Source organism: Nyctereutes procyonoides, unplaced genomic scaffold (assembly GCF_905146905.1).
Source record: "Nyctereutes procyonoides isolate TBG_1078 unplaced genomic scaffold, NYPRO_anot_genome, whole genome shotgun sequence".
Classification (NCBI taxonomy): Eukaryota; Metazoa; Chordata; class Mammalia; order Carnivora; family Canidae; genus Nyctereutes; species Nyctereutes procyonoides.
The window spans coordinates 10,980,726-11,003,749 of NW_026575160.1; the positions used below are offsets into that span (position 1 = coordinate 10,980,726).

The 23,024-nt window shown below is 39.9% G+C and overlaps 1 protein-coding gene and 1 pseudogene across 1 annotated transcript in view; one reads left to right on the forward strand and one right to left on the reverse strand.

Annotated features, from left to right (window-relative positions):
* Window positions 1-23,024, forward strand: part of CCDC126 (coiled-coil domain containing 126) — a 105,473-nt gene that overhangs the window by 29,188 nt on the left and 53,261 nt on the right. The window lies entirely within an intron of this gene.
* LOC129502742 (poly [ADP-ribose] polymerase 1-like) lies at window positions 10,261-11,504 on the reverse strand (annotated as a pseudogene).

The following is a 23,024-nucleotide window of genomic DNA, read 5'->3' on the forward strand; positions in this document are numbered from 1 at the left end:
TATATGTCCCCTTACGTTTGACAAAACTAAATTTAAAATACCAGAGCACAAGAAACCAGATTAAAAAACATTTTTAAAAAAGTTTTAATTAATTAATTTATTTTCCAACTAATCTGTACAACCAACATGGGGCTTGAACTTACAACCCCGAGATCAAGAGTTGTATGCTTGTCCGACTGAGCCAGCCAGGCGCCCCTTCCAGTTTTCTTATAGAGATAAAATTCACATAACCTAAAAATTACCATTTAAACTGCATGATTGAGTGAGTTTTAGTATAACTACAATGTTCTACAACCATTATTACTATTTTTTGAAGAATATTTTATTTATTTATTTATTTATTTATTTATTTATTTATTTATTTATTTATTTAAAAAAGAGAGCATGAGCAGAGGGGCAGCACTGAGAGGGAGAGGGAGAAACAGGCTCCCCCCTGAGCAAGGATACCTATGCAAGGGCTCCATCCCAGGACCCTGGGATCATGACTTGAGCTGAAGGCAGGCACTTAACCAACTGAGCCACCCAGATGCTCCCATTATTACTATTTTTTTTAAGAGATTTTATTTATCCATTCATGAGACACAGAAAGAGAGAGAGAGACAGAGACACAGACACAGGCAGAGGGAGAAGCAGGCTCCATACAGGGAGCTGATGCGAGACTCGATCCCGGGACCCCAGGACCACGCCCTGGGCCGAAGGCAGGCGCCAAACCGCTGAGCCACCCAGGGATCCCCCATTATTACTATTAATTCCAGAGTATTTTATTATTTCAAAAAGAAATCCTGTACCGATTATGTAGTCACTCCTTCCTTCCCTTCCCTCCATCCTCTAATAACCATTAATCTATTTTCTGTCTCTCTAGACTTGCCTATACTGGGCACGTCATATAAATAGAATTATACAATATGTAGCACTTTTTTAGAAAAGTTAAATAGGCTCCACTCCCAACATGGAGTTTGAATGCACAACCCTGAGATCAAGGGTTACATGCTCTACTGATTGAGCCAACCAGGCACCCTTGTAGCACATATTTTTTAATGGCAAGATTTATCTATGTGTCAAAATAAGGCTATGTTCCATCTAAAATATCAGAGTTTATACAGGATAGGAAAAGCATACAGTTTTGAAATAATAAGTAACTCTAATTTGCCTTAATATTTTATAATAGAGTTTTAGTGCCTACCCAAATTGGATTTGCCTGACTTCTTGGGCAGGAACACACTTTAATTCTTTTGATTACAATGAGATAGAGACTAAAGGATAGAAACAACAAAGACTGATTAATGGTTCATGTCCCCTTAATTCCTTAGCAAATAAAAAGCAAAGCAGCTGCTCCTGGCTGGCTCAGTCTGTTAAGCATCTAAGGTCATGATCTCAGGGTTCCGGGATTGAGCCCCTAGGCAGGCTTCTTGCTCAGCAAGGGGTCTGCTTCTCCCTCTTCCTCTGCCCCTCCCTCCTGCTCTTTCTATTTTTTTTCTCTCTCTCAAATAAATAGATCTTAAACAAAAACAAAAACAAAACAAAGCAGTATCCAGACATTACCCACTATGTATTCAGGCTCCTGCTAAAGACAGGATTCTTTCAGTAGTCTTCATAGCTTTAGGCCAGACTGGCTGCAGTTAGTCCCTCATGGGTTTTGCCCACAACCAACAGTACTGACACTTATGGGAACATTTGAACTATTATCAGCAACAGTTGAGGGAAACAGGGAGAAGGGTTCGTCCTCCTTTTATGACTTTCCCAATGGTAGAAGTTTTAGGTTAACAGCAGCACTTTATCACACCTTTTTTCATCTTATTTGGGATACACAGAATATCTTGTAGTGTTTTTATAGACTATCAAAAACAAAAGATGCTTCAAATTCTGTCATATGGAATATCACCTTCTCAGTTTGCAAAGGGCATAGACCTTTCTTTAAAGCAGTTGTCAGGATGCCTGGGTGGCTCAGCGGTTGAGCGTCTGCCTTCAGCTCAGTGCGTGATTCGGGGATCTGAGATTGAGTCCCACATTGGGCTCCTTGTGGGGAGCCTGCTTCTCCCTCTACCTATGTTTTTGCCTTCTCTCTGTATCTCTCATGAATAAATAAAATTGCTAAAAAAATAAATAAAGTTGTTGTCACTGGCTGTTGGTCCTTCTGCTGACCATGAAAAAGAAAATCATTACATGTAGGTGTGAGGGGTGTCAGGCCCAAGAAGGTTTTTCTGAGCAGCTCACACAGCCTTGAGTTAACATCTTTATTAGTTACAAACACAGAAAGATGTATATGCTTTTTTTTGTGTGTGTGTATGTTTTAAAAATTGGAATTAACTGAAGAAAAAAATGACAGTGATGTAGGGGGAGAGTGACTCTACCTAAGTTATAAATTTTTATAACAATAGGAATATCCAACTATATCTTAAAAAATACAAAAATGTTCAGATTATATAAAGTTCAAAGAAAAGACAAGCATAAATCCATGGAAGATATTTTCATTCACTTATTATCATTCATTAAATATGTATTTGCCCTGTTCTGTGCTAGATGTACAATGATCAAGAGGATTGGGTTGCCCTTAAATATTCAATTCTGATTACATAATTTTATTTATTTATTTGTCTATTATTATTTTTTAAGATTTTATTTATTCACGAGAGACACAAAGAAAGAGGCACCATTTTGATTATCCTCATTAGGTGCCACAGAGGCAAGAGGGTGGTTTTCCTGAATGAACTGAGCAGTGGCTTACTACTTGTGACCAGACCTCTGGCTCTCAGTTGGATTCCTCTGCATAGAACACTAGAAATTTGTTGTTGCCACCTCCACCAAAATTGATATCAACAGTGTGAAAATCCTAAAACACCTTGCTGATGCTTACTTCAAGAAGAAGAAGCTGCATAAATTCAGACACCAGGAAGGTGAGATCTTCAACATGGAGAAAGAGAAACGTGAGATTACAGAGCACAGCAAGGTTGATCAGAAAGCCATAGACTCACAAATTCTGCCAAAAATCAGAGCTGTTCCTCAGCTCAGGGCTACCTCCACTCTGAATTTTCTCCCACAAATGGAATTTACCCTCACAAATTGGTGTTCTAAATTTCTTACAAAGAGACATTGCTGGGTGGCTCAGTTGGTTAAGTGTCTGTCTTCAGCTCAGGTCATGATCTCAGGTCCTGGGATAGAGCCCCTTGTCAGGCTCTGCACTCAGCGGGGAGTCTGCTTCTCCCTCTCCCTTTGCCCCTCCCTGCCCACCTTGTGCATCTTCTTTCTTTCAAATGAATAAAATCTTTTAAAAAATAAATAAATTTCTTACAAAGAACCTAATTAAATAACCAATCCATTAAAAAAGAAGGGGAAGGTGGAGTACTCGAACCTGATTTTGCTTCTAGGCAAGATTCTGGAAAGGATCAAAGTATCATTTATGTGCTCTTACCAAATAAACACATTATTGCAAGTGAGAGTTTGCTAGGGACATGTATTTTCAGATTAACATTTCTTTCTTTTGATAGGATTAAGGAATTTGTGAAAGAAGAAGTGAAAATGACAGTAAGTACTGAATTCTACAAGGTTTTGGAACAGTTTTCTTATTGCATCTTCCAGACTCCAAGGTCCTTGAGTGTAAGGGATTATGCTTCATTTGTCTTTGTGTCCCCAATGCCTGAAACAGCTCTTAATAATCTGCTATAGTCTGTGCTCTGGATAAATAAGAATATTAATTGAGTGAAGAATACAGAAATACAGCTCAGATGCTGGTACAATTGAGTGGTTACCAGTTAGACAATCTTGCCTAAAGGATCCAGCCAATGGATCAGTATCAAACTAGACAAATGAGAAGTTCAAACTGTGAAATAATAGGTAAAGTACAATACCAATTTGGTTTTGAAAATGATATATTTGTGTGGAGTAATAGAGAAAATATGTACTTCAGAAGGGAGTGTATGGCTAATATGGCTGTTCTAGTGAGCAATCAATATTTGGTGAAATTAAAAATTTAATTCCTGAGTTTGTATCTCAGAGATACTCTTCACAGATCCTTGAGGAGACAGAAATGAGAATGTTTATCATAATTTTGTTTGTAGCAAAGGACGGGAGGCCATATAGGCGCAGTACTTTAGACCTGGGTGAAGGCACCTCTACTCTGGACTCTGAACTTTAGATGTCTTCACATATCACAAAGAAACAAAAAGTACATTTATTTTATTTTATTTTATTTTATTATTTATTTTTTAAAGATTTTATTTATTTACTCATAGAGACAGAGAGAGAGAGGCAGAGACACAGGCAGAGGGAGAAGCAGGCTCCATGAAGAGAGCCTGACGTGGGACTCGATCCAGGGTCTTCAGGATCATGCCCTGGGCTGCAGGCGGAGCTAAACTGCTGCGCCACCGGAGCCACCCCAAAAAGTACATTTCTTAAAGTATACATGGGCACCTTGGTCACTGACTTGGTTCTTAGGGCTAGCATGGCTTGACCTGTAACCATTTGCATCCTAAGTTAGAACTCATGCTATTCAGGCCTCAGGGAAACACTTCTGCATATCTGTGTTGTCCTATGTCCTTAAAAATAGGTATGAACCCCTTCATGGTTGTGAAGGTCTGTAGGTTACACTGCTGCCAGCCTTGGAGGTAGACATGGCTTTGGAGGACAGGGAGCACTTGGATGGCAAAAACACTTAGGTGAGAGAGAAAATGAATTAATTACTTGACAAATCCTTCCTCTTAGATGCTACAAATGCAATAGATTATTGCCTAATGAAGTGTCTGTCCTTTCTCAGTAGCACTGAGCATTCATTTCTTTGCTGCTCTCTATTTCAGTTTGTGGGACTCCTACATTAGCACTGTTTGTGACAGATAAATATAGCAGCTGAGGAACTTTTGCAATAACGAACAATTCATATTACCAAATGTGTATGTGTAGTTTACACATAACATGCTTAAAATGGAAAGTTGATGCTTTAAATTGGACATTGAAAGATAGAATTAAGAATAGTTTTGCTTTCATAAAAATGTTAAAAGGCTTAGTTAAATTTTCAGAAAACTGAATTTAAAATTCAGCTTTATTTAAACAATTTTGGCTGAATACTCTAATATCTATTAATTATACTTTGTGTATTGCATTTTAACGTAATAAATAATTTTGGATACTTTAGAAGAAAAAAGACTTCTTTGAAAGTAATATATGAAATTTCATTTTAATTTTTATTTTACATGTATTTTAACTTTTTAAAAAATTTTATTTATTTATGTGTGAGAGAGAGAGAGACAGAGACAGAGAAAGAGAGAGAGAGCAAAGGGAGAGGGAGAGGAAGAAGCAGACTCCTTGCTGAGCAAGGAGGTGATCAGTGGGCTCAATGACAAGGGCCTTGGGGCTGTATCCCAGGACCCTAAGATCATGACCTGTGCTGAAGTCAGACTCAGATGAGCCACTCAGGTGCCCCTGTATTAACTTTTAAAATGAAAATATATTTAAGTTGTGTAAAATCTGAATATATTACAGATTATTTTTAATTTAGATCATTGAGAATAAATACAAGTCAAGGTCATCACAGATACAAAAATACAAAAATGGAGCTCAAAAATAATAAAAGCTGAAGAGAAGTGAAAAATAAAGTCTTTTTTTAAAAAACATATTCTATGCCCATCATGGGGTTTGAAACCATGATCCCCTGAGATTGAGAGTAGTATGTCTGTTGATAGAACCAGCCAGGCACCCTAAAATAGGAAGTCTTTAGAAGAACTAGTCTGCTTAAAATTTTAAAAGTTGGAAACAATGATAGCAAGCAGACTTCTGTTGAGAATGATCCACTTAAGATTCTTGAATAGGAGATTGGAGATTGTATCTTTAATGGAGATTTAATAACCAATCAGTGCAATAAAAGCAGGAAGAAAATTATTCTCTTCAAATACACAACTTGAATGGGTCAAATGAAATCTTAATAATTTCACATTCTTTACTGATTAAGGTTAGGATTTGACTGAAGCAATTAGAATTAATAGAGAATTATACATGAAATCAGCAGGTGAGTGAGCAAGAGAAACCCTGAGGTTTTCAATGTTTGTTGAACAATGATCCTGGACAATGATTCTGTTTCACCTGAATGATTACAATTTTTAATTTTTATTTTCATTCAGCAAAAATTTAGTAATTTCCTTTGCACCAAAATGCTTTCAAATGGAATGTAAAACTATAGGATTTGTATTTTATATTTTAAGTTTAAAGCTATGTATTCTGTTATACTGTTATATATCTCACAACCAATTTTCAGGGTCAGTTTTGGCCAACAAAAGTATTTGTGACTAGAAATATTTAGATTTCTTATTAGAAGAACGGAAATGTCACTGGCACACACATGCTATTATGGAGCCGGGAAAAGAAAAGAGTGAGTAATCAGCAAACAATGGTAGCATTTATCAACGCAAGTAAACACTGACATAGGACATTATTGTAATACTCTTAAAGTAATATTATTTTAACAGCGCAACATTTACACAAAGCAGCAGAACATTTCGAAATTCAGAATAAATGATTTTGAAAGCTGAAGCTAGAATGGATAAACATTTAAGACAAATAATGATCACTATCTAGGATGGGGAAAATTAAGTATAATATTATTAATTTAATGGCTAGTAAAGCAAGAAAAGAAATCATATACAAAAAAACCCTGAAATATTTACATTATCAACTTCAACTAGATTGTACAAAGTCTTGTTGAGTAATTATACACACATGTATATACACACACTCACTTTTTTTTTTAAGATTTTATTTATTTATTCATGAGAGACACACAGGGAGAGAAGCAGAGACACAGGCAGAGGGAGAAGCAGGCTTCCTGCAGGGAGCCTGATGTGGGACTCGATCCCAGGTCTCCAGGATCATGCCCTGGGCTGAAGGCAAGCACCAAGCCACCCAGAGGTCCCTCAAAACATTAAGTTTTGTCAAAATAATTGGATTTAATTTAGACAAGATATAAGATGCATTAGAAAAGCTTAAAAAAATAGAAGAATTCAAGCCAAGAGCAATTTGTGGCCTTTGGAGGAAAATGAAATTTTTTTGAAGTTGCGCTGTTGACAATTATTTGGTATAAACTATTCATTGTTATTACTAATGTTAGCAAAATTTTACCAAAAAAAAAATTACACAGCTGTTTAACTTTTGAAAATAATGAATTTTTTAATTTTAGAGAAAGTAGTTTTTTAAAATAAAAAGATATTCAACAACAATGCCATTCAAATAAAATATAAGGAAATTAGAACAAAGAAACAAAAAGGTTTTATATAAATTTCATAAATAAGATTCAGGTATCAATAACCGTCAAACTAAGTTCCATGCAGCATATTTTCTGGCCGTGATAGGTTCAGATAGAGTCTCAAATGAAGAGACTTTATTTTTATTTTATTTTATTTATTTATGATAGTTACAGAGAGAGAGAGAGAGATGCAGAGACATAGGCAGAGGGAGAAGCAGGCTCCATGCACCGGGAGCCCGATGTGGGATTCGATCCCCAGTCTCGAGGATCGCGCCCCGGGCCAAAGGCAGGCGCCAAACCGCTGCGCCACCCAGGGATCCCTCAAATGAAGAGACTTTAAACAAATTGATTAGTACACTTGTTTTGATTTGCTTCATGATATTACAACACTGAGAGTTTTAAAAGAGGAACTTAAGGGCAGCCCCAGTGGCTCAGTGGTTTAGCGCCGCCTTCAGCCCAGGTTGTGATCCTGGAGACCTGGGATTGAATCCCAAGTCAGACTTCTGCATGGAGCCTGCTTCTCCCTCTGCCTGTGTCTCTGTGTGTCTCTCATGAATGAATAAAAAAAAATCTTTATAAATAAATAAATAAATAAATAAATAAGGAACTTAAGAAATATTCTAAGGATCTACGTGATTTTAAAAGATAATGAGGTGGCAATAACTGAAAACTAGTAAAGTGAGAATATTTGTAATATTTTGTTACAATAATTTATCATATGCATTACAATATTGCAATGTGATGGCACCATTTTATTATCATGGTATATAAGGTCAGAGATAATGATGCAGAAAAATGTTAGGGTTTGGAGCAAATAGCCGAAAAAGAATTCCTGAGACATCCTTGGTGCAAAAAGTGGTTTTATTAAAGCATGGGGACAAGATCCATGGGCAGAAAGAGCTGCCCTGGGGTCTTGAGGAGTGGCCAATTATAGACTTTCAAGTTGGGAGGGGATTAGGGAGAGCATAAATCTCTAAGGAATTTTGGAAGCAAGGTTTCCAGGACCTTGTGGGGCTAGCTGTGATTAGGAAAAGGTCATTTATTACCATCTAATAAAACTTAAACATGAGACCCTTCAGATATTTATTGGCGGACCATACGCTTGGGGGATGATTGCTGACATATATCTTTTTAAATTATTTAATTAATTTATTTTATTGGAGTTTGATTTGCCAACATATAGTATAACATCCAGTGCTCATCCCGTAAAGTGCCCCCTTCAGTGCCTGTCACCCAGTCACCCCAACCCCCTGCCCACCTCCCTTTCCACCAGCCCTTGTTCATTTCCCAGAGTTAGGAGTCTCTCATGTTTTGTCTCCCTCTCTGATATTTCCCACTCATTTTCTCTCCTTTCTCCTTTATTCCCTTTCACTATTTTTTATGTTCCCCAAATGAATGAGATCATGTAATGTTTGTCCTCTGACTTACTTCACTAAGCGTAATACCCTCCAGTTCCATCCACGGCCGACATATATATCTTGAGGGGTAGAGATAAAGGAAGTTTCCAAAGGAATTTTTACACACTAAAGTAGACTTACAGAATCCTGGGGGTTAAACTAAGATTGCCTTTTGCCCTTAGCAAAATATTAACATCAAGGCATCTGAGCTCCCAGAGGAAGGTCGCTCAACCTGTTTCAAGGACTCATCAATGGGCTGTAAGTAGTAAGGAAATTTAATTTTTTCTTTTGCCTTTGTTTCCCACATCAGTGAGAATAGTGGTCCCTTTGTGGAGGCACAGACTGAAAGGGACACTAGGGAACCTTCTGAGGAGCTGATCTATATTTTGATCTGGATGGTGGTTACATGACCATAAGCGTATAAAAAGGTATTGACCTGAAATCAAGAGTCAGACGCTTAACCAAATGAGCCACCCGGGCATCCTTCATCTATTTGTGAATAATTTTTGAATTATTTATTTTTGACTCTAGGTGTGACCTCGGCTGAGCAAGATTTCTGCAAATTAATAAAAAAAAAACCTATATAACAACTATAATCAAGAAAGTTTAAGTTGGCATTACTGCCACTAGGAAACAAAATAGGGGGACTTTTTTTTTTCTTAGTATGAAATTAGTTTTTATTTTTACTTTAAAATAAATGCTTAAGGGATCCCTGGGTGGCGCAGAGGTTTGGCGCCTGCCTTTGGCCCAGGGCTTGATCCTGGGGACCGGGGATCGAATCCCACGTCGGGCTCCCAGTGCATGGAGCCTGCTTCTCCCTCTGCCTGTGTCTCTGCCTCTCTCTCTCTCTCTCTGTGACTATCATAAATAAATAAAAATTAATAAAAAAGTTTAAAAGGGGATACTCCCTAACATTTAAAAAAAAATAAAATAAATGCTTAACATTTTTCCAAAACTGAAACTCAACGTGGAAAGAAGGGCAAAGGACCCCTGCCCCGGAAGCCAGTGAGCAAGGCAGACATCCTGACGTTAGTGGTTCTTCCTGCAGGACTAGTCTAGAATAGAACCCCCTTCCTTTCCTACTGTCAGTCGTCCCCACCAGTCGTCCCCACCACCCCTCCCACCTGTCAGCTGGCCGCAGGGGGACCCCACCCCACCCCACCCCACCCCCAGACCCACACAAACAAGGGATTTGAAAAGGGGGGGGGAGGACATCACTTAACAAGTGAGCAAACACTGGTAGAAAATCCTTCCTAGGGCAGCAAGGGTGGCTCAGTGGTTTAGCGCCGCCTTCAGCCCAGGGTGTGATCCTGGAGACCGGGGATCGAGTCCCACGTGGGGCTCCCTGCATGGAGCCTGCTTCTCCCTTTGCCCATGTCTCTGCCTCTCTCTGTCTCTGTCTCTCATGAATAAATAAATCAAATCTGAAAGAAAGAAAAGAAAGGAAAGAAAAGAAAAGAAAAGAAAAGAAAAGAAAAGAAAGAAAAGAAAAGAAAAGAAAAGAAAATCCTTCCTAAGGAGACTGAGTGGAGGCGGATCTCTGGGGGCAGGGTGGTGGCCTTGGCCGGGTCAGGCAGTGCAGGGCGCTGGGCACCCTCATCCCTGCCACCGGGCTGCGCCCTGGCCTCTCACCCCAGCTCACCACAGGGACATCTTGAAGTTGAACTTGAGCTTCAGCAGGTATTTCAGATTGACTTGAGCGATGTCAGTAGACAATGTACTGGTTGGATACAGCAGGCAGATGTTGTTGACGCCAGAGGAAATCCCAGTTCCAAGAGGGACTTCTGCGCCATCCAGAGTAATACTAGCAGGAGGCTCAGGGGTCGTCTTGCCCAAACCTTTGACACCATGCTTGCCTTTGGGTAGCTTGCTGATATGATATGATAAAGCGTGCTTTAGCTCATACATGTTCCCAAGGGCAACTTCTCCCAGCAGGATCAGGCTTCTGGGTCTCTCTGGGACATGTGGCAGTAGTTGGCACTCTTGGAGACCGTGTCGGTCACAGGTGCCTCGGTGGGGCTATCCGGAGGCCCTGGGACAGGATCCCCGTGAAGTTGGTGGCCCTGGACCCGTGCCACAGCAACCTCCGGTTATGCAGCTTCTTGAAGGGCTTGTAGCGCTGGATCTTGCCCTCACGCTAGACCTTAAAAACATCAATTACCTCTAGGTCATGTGCTTTGCGCGTGGTCGCATGAGTGTTCTTAACTTACTTCCTGATGGTCTTGGCTTCCTCAGAATCTCTGTGCACCACCTTGATGTCAGTCTTGAGCCTCTCAGAGTTGATGTTGATGGGGTCCTTGCTGCTGTTGTCAGAGCTACCCCTGAGCAGACTGTAGGCGACCTCAATGTCCAGCAGGTTGTCTTGCATTTCCACCTTGGCCTGCACACAATCTGCGTTGCTCTGGAATGGGGGCTTCTTCATCTCAAAGTCGTGGGGGATCAGGGTGCAGAAGTGATTTGAGAGATCCAGGATTTGGGAGTCTCTGCTGCTCTGGGACACCGCCTGCTACACCTCACTGAGGATGGAGTTCCCGGCCTGGATCTGCCGTTTGCTCAGCTTCCCCAAGGGCATCTTCTGAAGGTCAATCTCATACTCCACCATGGCTTTCTTCATACTTTCCACGTCAAAGATCATCTTAATAAGGTCCTGCACGGGCTTGGGGAACTTGGACTTGGTGCTAGGCTTCACCGTCAGCTTCTTCACTGCCTCTTTGTCCTGGCCGAAGTCAATCTCCAGAAGGTAGAATTTTTGGGGATGCTTCATGATGTTCTTGGCATGCCAGGCATTCCCAGTTTTCTCTTCATATGATTTCATAAAGTACTCAATGACTTCCTCCTTGTATGGCAACCTGCTCCAGTTTGTTGCTGCCAATGATGGTGGGGGGACATTTTGATTATAACGATTTAATGGAATGAAGGAGAGAAAAAATTCTGGAATAAATATCTCATTTTAAAATTACATATGGGGATCCCTGGGTGGCGCAGCGGTTTAGCGCCTGCCTTTGGCCCAGGGCGCGATCCTGGAGACCTGGGATCGAATCCCACGTCGGGCTCCCGGTGCATGGAGCCTGCTTCTCCCTCTGCCTGTGTCTCTGCCTCTCTCTCTCTCTCTGTGTGTGTGACTGTCATAAATAAATAAATAAATAAATAAATAAATAAATAAATAAATAAAAATAAAATTACATATGTCAGAGCGCCTGGGGGCTCAGTCAGTTATGCCTTCAACTTGGGTCATGATACTGGGGTTCTGGGATCGAGCCCCACATCAGGCTCCCTGCTCAGCGGTGGGCCTGCGTCTCCCTCTCCCTCACCCTTTCCCCTGCTTTTGCTCCCTCTCTCTCTCAAAAATCTTTAAAAAGTAAAATAAAATTACGTATGTCATTATTACTCATCCAGGTGTCACCAGTCCATCAACAGAATAACCAGACATGTGCAAAAAGAATTAAATTTAGTCCTTTTAGGTGTTTTTGCCAATTCTAAGTCATGTAAAAATCAGAGTTGTACAACTATGTTTCTATTTTGTGCTTATGAAGGAATATTTGTCAAAGAGAATAATTTTACAGTGTTATGTAAAATATTTAGACATATGGTATATAGGCCTCCTGGGTCTTTGCCTTAGGCCCCAGAAATGTTAAGGATGAGGCTGATAAAGGGAATAGACAGGTAAAATGTGGCATGCAGTTAGATTTATATATCATGATATGGTTGATTAAAAAAAAATAACATTGAGAGAAATAAGCTGAGTACCAGTTAGGTTTTTCAATGATGCAGATTTACTTAACATTCATTTAGCATCTACACAGCACCTGATATATGCTAGACACTGTTCTTAGCACTTAATAAATATTAGCTCATTTGCAAGCCTATATATAGCTTACCAAGCTGTAATTACACTATAAATACTGGTTTATAATCAGTCTTTTCACTTAACAATGTATTGAGAACATTTTTATATATGATTAAATATTCTGCTACTGCATCATTTTAATGGCTGCATAGCATTCCATTTTATGGATGCACAATACCCTAACTTATTCTAGCAGTCCCCTACAACTAGACGTTAAGATTATTTCCTCTCTTTCTCTGCTAATACATTTGAGACACAGGAAAAGAGCCCCTAATATCTGAGTGCTGGTTTGGTACTATCAGCTGGTGATATTAGTACTATCAGCACCTTGATGCTACTATGACCTGGCCTGGCACTCTCAGCTATGCCTTGATGTCCTCCTGTTAATGTAAATAATTTCACAGAAAGCCAGTATTAGACAAGGCTGCTTTGTGATTAGGATGGACACCTGTCTGAACACAGACAAACGCATATAGTACATTGTCCAGAATTATGAAAATGACCAACCAACTCCCTATCCTGGAAAAATATGAGTTGCTTGTTTAGCAATTCCACCTTTAGCCTCAATTTAGCTTTAGCCTCTTTCCTACACCTAGATAAAGCTTATTAAGATAACAAATCATATAATTGTTTCAGTTTCTTGATATCACCTAATATTGTCCAGCACTGGATATGTTTCTGATGATCCTTTGGCTGGAGAACATTGGTATAGTCATCCTAGTTTTAGAATTATTAGCTATATTATACTTGCAAAAAATATTCCCTGCAAAAGCAATAGGTATTCAAGTGGGATAACCCAAGAGAAATGTTAACTATCTATTTCTATAAATTCTGTTTTACCCCTATATCCAATCAAATTATCATTAAGCAATATGTTTGCAATGTGTTACCTGGGTTTCCTAAGAAATACCTTTCTCTCATTTTACACTGTATTTTGACTTTAAGAGTCAGATTACAAAAAAAGGAGGGTCACATAAAATCATGGTCAAAGGTAGCATACCTTTGTATTTTCTATAAAATTTTTATAAAAATATATGTAATGGTGGGGCAGCCCTGGTGGCTCAGTGGTTTAGCGCCACCTTCAGCCCAGTGCCTGATCCTGGAGACCCAGTATCAAGTCCCACGTCAGGCTCCCTGCATGGAGCCTGCTTCTCCCTCTGCCTGTGTCTCTGCCTCTTTCTCTCTTTCCCTCTCTCTCTCTCTGTGTCTCTATGAATAAATAAATAAAATCTTAAAGAAATATATATATGTAATGGTTTATAGTAAAGTGCTAGGGAAAAAAGTTGATCTCTCTTTGTGGTAGCTGTTCTCCAAGGCTCCAACGAATTTTCCTGATATTCAGACCCTTGTGTAGTGGTTCCTCCTACAAGGAATCCAGCTGCCCTATGACTTATTTTAACAAACAAAATGTGACAAAAGTAACACTGTGTCAATTCTAGGCCTACTGTTTAAAAAGACTGGTAGCAGGGCACCTGAGGGGCTTAGCCGGTTAAGGGTCTGCCTTCGGCTCAGGTCATGATTCCAGGGTCCTGGGATCCAGCCCTGCATCGGGCTCCTTGCTCAGGAGGGGCCTGCTTCTCCCTCTCCCTCTGCCTGCTGTGTGTTCTCTCTCTCTCTGTCAAATAAATAATAAAATAAAATCTTAAAAAAAAATCCAAAAATAAAAAGACTTGTAGCTTCTACTTCTGTTTTCTCGGAACACTTAGTTTTGGGAACTCTGAGCTCAAGTCAGAAGTCCAGTTACCTTACTGAAGAGGCAACAAGAAGAGACCAAGTCTACATGGGGAAGAAGAGATGGAGGCCCAGAGACTACATGGATAGGAAGGCCCAACCCTCCTAGTATCCCAGCTGAGCAATTTTCCCAGCTGTTCACCATTGTGCAGCAATTCTGAGTGTCCTCTAGAACTTCTCCAGGCTGGTTGAGCTTCCAGATCTGGAACACTAAAAGCATCCAGCTGATGAGCCCAGTTGACCCATGGGATCGTAAGTAGGCCATAATTAAATGGTTGTTGTTTAAAACCACTAAGTTTTAGAGTGGTTTGTTAGGCAGTAATAGACTTATTTCCTTATGCTCTGTTAAGAAGGTTGCCTTTTCTTCTTTTCCTTACTGTGAGAACTGTGTGATTCACTGTGATTTTCCTTTCCACCTTCACTTCCCGGAAACTTAGAACCCTTTAGTACTCATTTTGAGTTTCTTCCTTCTGTTAAGGTTTGAGTTTTGCTGTTGTCATTGTTTTCTGTTTTGTTTTGTTTTGTTTTGGTGTAATCATCCTCTCTTTAAACTCCATGATCTCAATTGGCCACTGCCCTCCCACTTCTGGGTTGAGTGTTTCTGTCCTTCGCACTTTGTGACTGATATGAATCCTTGCATTTAGCTAAATATTGTTTCAGATCCTTTGTCCAAGAGCAAGGTAAAAGCTGGAGATAAATTTATATAGTGAGTATGGGGAAGTGAAAGCATTGTGGCTATGAGCATGAGCTTGGAGTTAAAATACAGGTGGCTTTCAGTCTGGGCTTTATACCTTACTAGCTGTCAGATCTTGGGGATGCCACTTAACTTTTCTGAACCTCAATTTTCTCATCTGTTAAATGATACAGTGATAAAAAGTAAACTGAGGCAATGTATGTAAGGCATATCATAGTAAGTGCTTGATAAACAAGTAGAGCAAATTCCTTAAGTAACCTGATCAGAATCTAAAAAGACACGAATACCCAGAGCAACAGGCTGTATCTACCAATGTGAAATTTGTAAACATACATTTAAGACACTCATTTTGGGATTTCAATTCTCTTTTTTATTATCTGTGACCTAGGGCAAGTTATTTAAACTGGTAAAGCCTGTTTCCTTGTGTAATAGAATGTTAAAGTAGGACTCTTCTTATCCCCATTTTTTTAAATTTTTATTTATTTATGATAGTCATAGAGAGAGAGAGAGAGAGAGAGAGAGAGAGGCAGAGACACAGGCAGAGGGAGAAGCAGGCTCCATGCACCGGGAGCCCGACGTGGGATTCGATCCCGGGTCTCCAGCATCGCGCCCGGGCCAAAGGCAGGCGCCAAACCGCTGCGCCACCCAGGGATCCCCTTATCCCCATTTTTTAAAAAAGATTTTACTCATTTATTCGTGAGAGACAGTGAGAGGCAGAGACAAGGCAGAGAGAGAGAAGCAGGCTCCATGCAGGGAGCCAGATGTGGGACTCGATCCCAGGACTCTGGGATCATGCGCTGAGCCAAAAGCAGACGCCCAACCACTGAGCTACCCAGGCGTCCCTCTTATCCCCATTTTGAATGAGTTCCCCCAAAATGATTACCAACTATCCAAATTCCAAAGTGATGGGTAAGATCACCAAAATGGAAGTTGAAGTGAGGTGGCTGAACATTGGTTTCCCAACTCTTAACTGACCACACCCCTATCCTGAGGGGAAGGCTGGAAAGAGAATAGCATATTTAGAGAGAACTATCTCTCTAGGTATCCTGTGAGGTCCTGACTCTGAAGTGGTCATGTATTACATTTAGTGTCATGTATCTTGTTCTCCTTTAATCTGGGCAGTTCTTCGGCATTTTTGTCTTTTATGACTTTGGTATTTTTAAGATTATAGGTCATTTTTTTTTTTTTGTAGAACATCTCTCAAATGTGATTTTATTAGATGTTCTCTATGATTGGATTGAAATTTTGCATTTTTAGCAGTAATGTTTCATAACTGACTCTGTGTTCCTCTTAACATTTTACATCAAGTGGCACGTGTTGTCAGTTTGCTCCATTATTCATGTTAACTATTCCTTTTCTTCTTTTTAAATAGGCTCCAGGCCAAATGTAGGGCTTGAACTAATGACCCTGAGATCAAGAGTTGAATGCTCCACAGACTAAGTCAGTGAGGGGCCTCTCATGTTAACTTTGATTGCTTGGATAATATGATGTCTGCTAGATTACCATAAAGTTGTAGTTTTCCCATTTATAATGAATAACTATTTTGAAGGAAGATATGTTGAGACAACATAAATTTCCCTTTTCTTCATCAAACTTCCACCAACTATGTTTAACACCCCTTGATGATTCTTGCTTGAATCAATTAGCGCAATGACAATTGTAGAATGAGAAGTTGGAAGTCAACCTATTACATGAGACTGGACATTTTAACTACTGAACTAAGACTATTTTAGAAGCCTAGAAACAGACTTTTTATTATCTGAGTGACCAGAAAATAACAGGACTTGCCTTAGATTTCATCCCTAAAGAACTGGTTTGAATGGAAAGGGGATAAAAGAATGACAGTTTTTTTTCCAATTATAACTCATGAGAGTCCTACCCATCTAGTGTATTGGCCATGCTCATACCTCAAATGACATAATAATAGTGCCTACTAAAAAGGTTGTTGAGGAAAGTAGGTGAGCTAATTTAAGTCAAATGCTGAGCACCTCATGGTATGATACCCCTTTTTATTGTGACTTTGCTCCTCCTCCCAAAAAGAAGTGGAGTCTAGGTATCTACCTCTAATTTGAGCTGGCCTGTTTTTTGTTTCAGCCAACAGAATGTAGCAGAGGAACATGGTGGAAGTTCATAGGCTGGGTCTTAAAAGGCCTTGCAATCTCTGGTTTCACTCTCTCGTTGTCCTGACACTAGTGGTAAAGTAGTCTAGACCCTCTGGGGACAAGAGACCATGTGGAGAGACTTGGAACTGGCAGGACAAACATGTCAGTGGGGCCATCTTAGACCACCCAGCAACAACAGTCAAGGTGCCAGATGATTCATAGTGATTCCAGGTGAGACTAGTAGAAGAGCCATACGGTTGAGCTCAGCTCAAATTGTTGACCCTCAGGACTGATGGACCTTGGAAAAGAGAAGGCACAATGTGGGGGGTGTGGATGGGACAGGCCACAGGTGGAATGAAGAATGATTAGGTTTGAGAGTATAGTCCTAAAGGATAGGACTTAGGCCAAGAGGTGGATGGCACAGGAAGTATTTTGTTGTTGTTGTTGTTTTTAAAAGTATGGAAGAGGGATCCCTGGGTGGCTCAGTGGTTTAGCGTCTGCCTTTGGCCCAGGGTGTGATTCTGGAGTCTTCGGGGTCGAGTCTCGCATCAGGGTCCCTGCATGGAGACTGCTTCTCCCTCTGCCTGTCTCTGCCCTCCCCCTCTGTCTTTCATGAATAAATAAATAAAATCTTTAAAAAAATATGGGAGAAATTTAAGCAGAATTTCCTTGAGATAAACTTCCTTTGAAAGTTGTGAGTTTAATATCACTGCAAGAATTTTAAAAAAGAACTGGGTGACCTTCAGGGATGGTCATCCCTACTGTTGGGGATGATGTAGAATGGATGGATTAAAATCTTGTGTGATTCCCTTCCACCCTTACAGTTCTTGGATTCTTTATTTATTTATTTTTTTTTAAAGATTTCATTTATTCATGAAAGACACAGAGAGAGAGGCAGAGGCACAGGCAGAAGGAGAAGCAGGCTCTACTGAGGAAGCCTGATAGACTCGATCCTGAGACTCTGGGATCATGCCCCAAGCCAAAGACAGACGCTCAACCGCTGAGTCACCCAGGCATCCCCAGTTCTTGAATTCTGAGAAAACTCTGCACATTGGTTTGGCCTGGCAGTTCTGAAAATACTTTCCTTTTAGTATTCACTATAGTAACAATTTTAACAGTTTTCTACAAGTTTACAGTAACAAAGATGATTCATTGCAAACATCTGTCAAAGCTATTCCTTTTCGTCCTTTCATTTTATAAAACTACAGAGTTTGAGCTCCTATAGTCTTCTGAGTCCCTTAAAATTTTATAAATTCTAATAATTTTATAAATTATAAGACATTTTTCACATGTTGACATCTGTGAAATCAGGATGTATCTGCAATCACCATCAACCAGGTGGTAGTTATGACATAGATATAATTATCAGATGAGATGTAAATATGGCCATGGCTGTTTAAACTGTCATCACTTCAGCTGAGTCAAATGTATTATGGGTAACACATATTTTGAATGCAATTGATGTTTTGAATGACTTACAGAATGAATGGTAGTAGTTTGATAGATAATCCCAGAGATAATTTGTAGTGCTCTTTTTTTTTTTTTTTTTTTTTTTTTTAAGTTTTGTTTAGGGATGCCAGAGTGGCTCAGTGGGTGAGTGGTTGAGCCTCTGCTTTTGGCTCAGGGTGTGATCCCAGAGTCCTGAGACTGAGTCCCACACTGGGCTCCCTGCATGGAGCCTGCTTCTCTCTCTGCCTATGTCTCTGCCTCTCTCTTACTCTCTCTCTCTGTCTTTCATGAATAAATAAATAAAATCTTAAAATTTTTTAAAAATTTATTTGAGGGGGCGGAGTTGGAGAGGGAAAAAGAGAGTCCTAAACAAATTCCTAGCGGAGTCTGATGTGGGGCTTGATCTCATGACCCTAGATTACTACCTGAGCTGAAACCAAGAGTTGGAAGCTTAATTGTACCACCCAGGTGCCCCAAAAGATTTTATTTTTTTAAGTAATCTCTGTACCAAACATGGGGTTCAAACTTGACCCCAATTCAAGAGTGGCATGCTCTCCTGACTGAGCCAACCAGGTGCCCCAGGGAGTGTTCTTTTAAGCAATGCTGCATCACCAACATTCCTGATGGTATGGAGGATGAGATTGTATAGAAAAAGTCTAATTTATAGAAAAGCATTGTGTCAGAGTTTGATTAGAAGTGGTTTTCTTTTATTATAATTCATAAAATAAGGATGTATTCTACAACCGGTGGCATCAATTGATACTGATAAAATACAGTAGTGATTAACTTAGCTAACCAGTGTTAGCACTTACTACATGTTGGCCAGGCATAGTAGGAAGGGTTTTAAATGGGTTATCTTGATTTAGTCTTCATTGGAACTCTACAAGGTAGGTATGTTTATTATCCACATTTTTTAAAATGTGGAAAGTGAGGCCCAGAGAAGCTGATGTTCCTAGGGTTTTGTCCTTAGTGAAGGATGGAGGCAAGATTCTAATGTAGGCAGTCTAATTGTAGAAAAGGGTTTTATTTTATTTTATTTTTTTTAAAAAGATTCTATTTATTTATTCATCACACACACACACACACACACACACACACACACACACACACAGGCAGAGACACAGGCAGAGGGAAAAGCAGGCTTCATGCTGGGAGCCCAATGTGGGACCCGATCCTGGGACTCCAGGATCATGCCCTTGGTTGAAGGCACATGGTAAACCGCTGAGCCACCCAGGGATCCCCAGAAGGGTTTTTAAAAAGCACTACATTGAATTGTTTCCCATTAGTACTTTTTGGTCCATGGCATATGCTCTCTTATTTTGAAATTTCTTATATTTTTTTGTCTTCCCACCTAGACCATAGGGATCATTCAGCCAAGAAATTTTTTTTTTTTTTTTACCTCACATCTGGGTCTTCAAAACCTTGGCATTGTGCCCAGTTAATGCTTATTAAATATCCAGAGACAGAGCAGAATTTTACATTCTGTGTTCTGACTTGGTCTTAGGTTATAGCCTTCTTCCAGGGGCTATGTCAGTGCTAATTTAGTTGCAAGAAACAGAAACTATAGTAGGATTTTCACCTTTTTTGGTTATCTAGTATCCGAGGCCTTCTTGTATGGGGAACATCTTATTAAGATGGCAGCTTTTGGGGAGACTGTGCTGTGCTCCCCTCCTTGGTTTCTGCTGAAGGGAGTTCCTCTCTCTCCTACTCTTTGCAGCTGGAACACTGGTAAGTAGCCTTAGGCCTGACCCTTCAGCCTCTCCCACCTGGGCCTTTAAAGTCTGGAGCAAATGGTGCATGGGTGAAGAGACTGTTAAGATTCATAAAACGTACCTGTGAAGTGAGCAGTGTCACATAGCAATGGTAAAGGTATTCTGACCAGATTAGCCTTGTTAAAAGACAGTCATTGGACCACTGAACACTCCAGTGAAGGCTCAATTCCTATTCATCTTCTCGCTTTGGTTTTAGAGTGTCTTGTTGATTCACTGAAACCCTGACATACTTAGTTTTATTTTTCTTAAGATACTTAAAATCAGTTTCTGTTGCCTGCAATCAGGAAATCCTACTGGTCCCTTCAATCAAGATGGCTTAAGACAAGGGCACATTTATTATAGGGATAGAGAGGTATCTCATAGAACTCACTTCAGATAGGCCTCTCTGCATAAAATAGCTATGATGCCCTTTGCCACTTTCTATCTTACCTTGATTTCCATCTTGATTTACTGTTCTTTCTAGCATTTATCATCTGACTTAGGATTCCTTTGTGTATTGGCTTCACTGGACTGTCACTCCAGGAAAGCAGGGGCTGCTATTTCCCCAACATCTGGTTCATTGCTGAAGGAATGCTTAAATAAATGAATACAAAGGCTGAAACAGAATTGAGGTTCACAAAGGATTGGAATCGAAAATAGGAAAACCATCAGGAATGGGGCAGGTTCTCTCCCAAGGATTAATCTTTAGGCCCATGTGTTTTTCTCTACCTTTCTCTTCCCCTTTGCTTTTTTATTTTTATTTTTTTTTAAGTAAACTCTGTGCCCAACATAGGGTTGAACTCATGACCCCAAGATCAAGAATTACATGTGGCATGCTCTACCAACTGAGCCAGCCACCTCCTTCTCATTTACTCTTTTATTTCTCTTTACAGACTAATCTGAGGGAAGGGAGGAATAATGAGAAACAAGATGCTTTAAACCAGAGGTTTCCAATCCTGGTGGCTCAATAGAATCATTGTGGGATTATTTTAAAAACATTAATTCCTGAGCCTCACTCAAGAGCCCCTGAATAAAAATTTCCATAAATGGGGCTCTGGAATAGTTTTAAAATCCATATTTAGTGAGCCGGGTACTGAATTATAGTTCTGAGAACATCTGCCCCAAGCAAATTAGTATTTCCCCAGAATATTATATGGGGTTGATTTTAACAAATGTTTATTGAGAATACCTAATATGAGCCAAGCATTGATGTAGGTGCTAGGAAACTGTAGGAAAGAAAACCTAGGGGCGCCTGGGTGGCTCCGTGGTCGGGGGTCTGCCTTTGGCTCAGGGCGTGATCCTGGAGTTCCGGGATCAAGTCCCACATCGGGCTCCTTGCATGGAGCCTGCTTCTCCCTCTGCCTGTTCTCTGCCTCTCTCTCTCTCTGTGTGTCTCATGAATAAATAAATAAAGTCTATTAAAAAAAAAACACCGAAGTCTCCAGTATTCTTTTTTTTTTTAATTTGGGAAAGACAGGGTGCACGAGAGAACACAAGTGGGGTGAGGAGCAGAGGAAGAAGTAGACTCCCTGCTGAGCAGGGAGGCCAATGCGGGGCCAATATGGGACTCTAGGATCATGACCTGAGCTGAAGGCAGACGCCCAACCTACAGAGCCACCCAGGTGCCTCTAAAGTCTCTAATATACTTAGGATCAATCCCATATATAGGAAAAGGGAAAGAAATACTTTTATTTTTTTTGTCTCATCACACAAGTATTCAGACTTCAACAATTATTAAAAGAGTAGAGTCCTAGATGGGATGTCAAAAGATTCAATTTCTAATCTTGCCTCTGCCACCAATGGTCTGTGTTTTCTTGGGCAAGTCTCTATTCTGGGCCTTAGCTTCCTCGACAAAAAAAGCTGAGATAATATCTCCTTTCTGTACCTCTCAAAGTGTTATAACAATTAGATGAGATAATGCAAAATTGAAAATTATACAAATGTCAGCCACTGTGTTTTCCCCACAGATGCTATTGTCTCTATACATTGTATAGGCCATTTTGATTATGAGTTCCCCATAGTCTTGTTAACAGAATAAAGTTTCAAAGTTAACAATGTCCTTTAATGGTTGAACTTTTCTTATCTACTGCTTTGTCCAAGTTAAGCACATTATAAACATTATATCATCTTGTATTTCTATAATATTTATCAATGGAATCATATGATTTAGTAATATCTATATTACTCTTTAATTACTTTCCTTATTGGGCTCGTTTTCCCAACCTCCTCATAAAATCATCAGGCATAGGGTCTGTTTTGTGCTTGCCGCCTGTTCTCCAAGTCACTAGGCATAAAGCTGGGTAGTTGGTGCTCCATAAATACTTGTTGATAGAGTGATTGAATTTGATAGTTATTTGTACAATAACTGAGAATATATACCCTCTTTTTATCATCAGCTATAAGAGCAGGGAGGCAGGAAGTGAGGAGAGAGTATAGTTAATGCCTGCCAGTTTTTCTCTTCATTCCCTGCCTCTCGTTTTTTAGTGGAATCTGAAACGGCTGACAGGATGTGGGTGGGAATAGATGGATCCGACAGGGACTAAGAGTTTCAAAGCTGCATCTATCTGTTCTACTAAAGGATTGATCTGAGTAGTGTGCAAGGGGGAATGTATCAGAATGTGTGAATTTTATAGAACATGTTAAAGTGGAATGTATGACAGACAAAGCTCTTGGGATTATACAAATTAAATACAATGAAGTTGGGTGATGCTTAGACCAAAATATTAATACAACTTTGCACTATGTAGCATCTTTTTTCTAAATTGACAGTGTCATCATCTTGATTGACTAAATCTCATAATCTGCTTGAGAAAAAGTAGAGATACCTA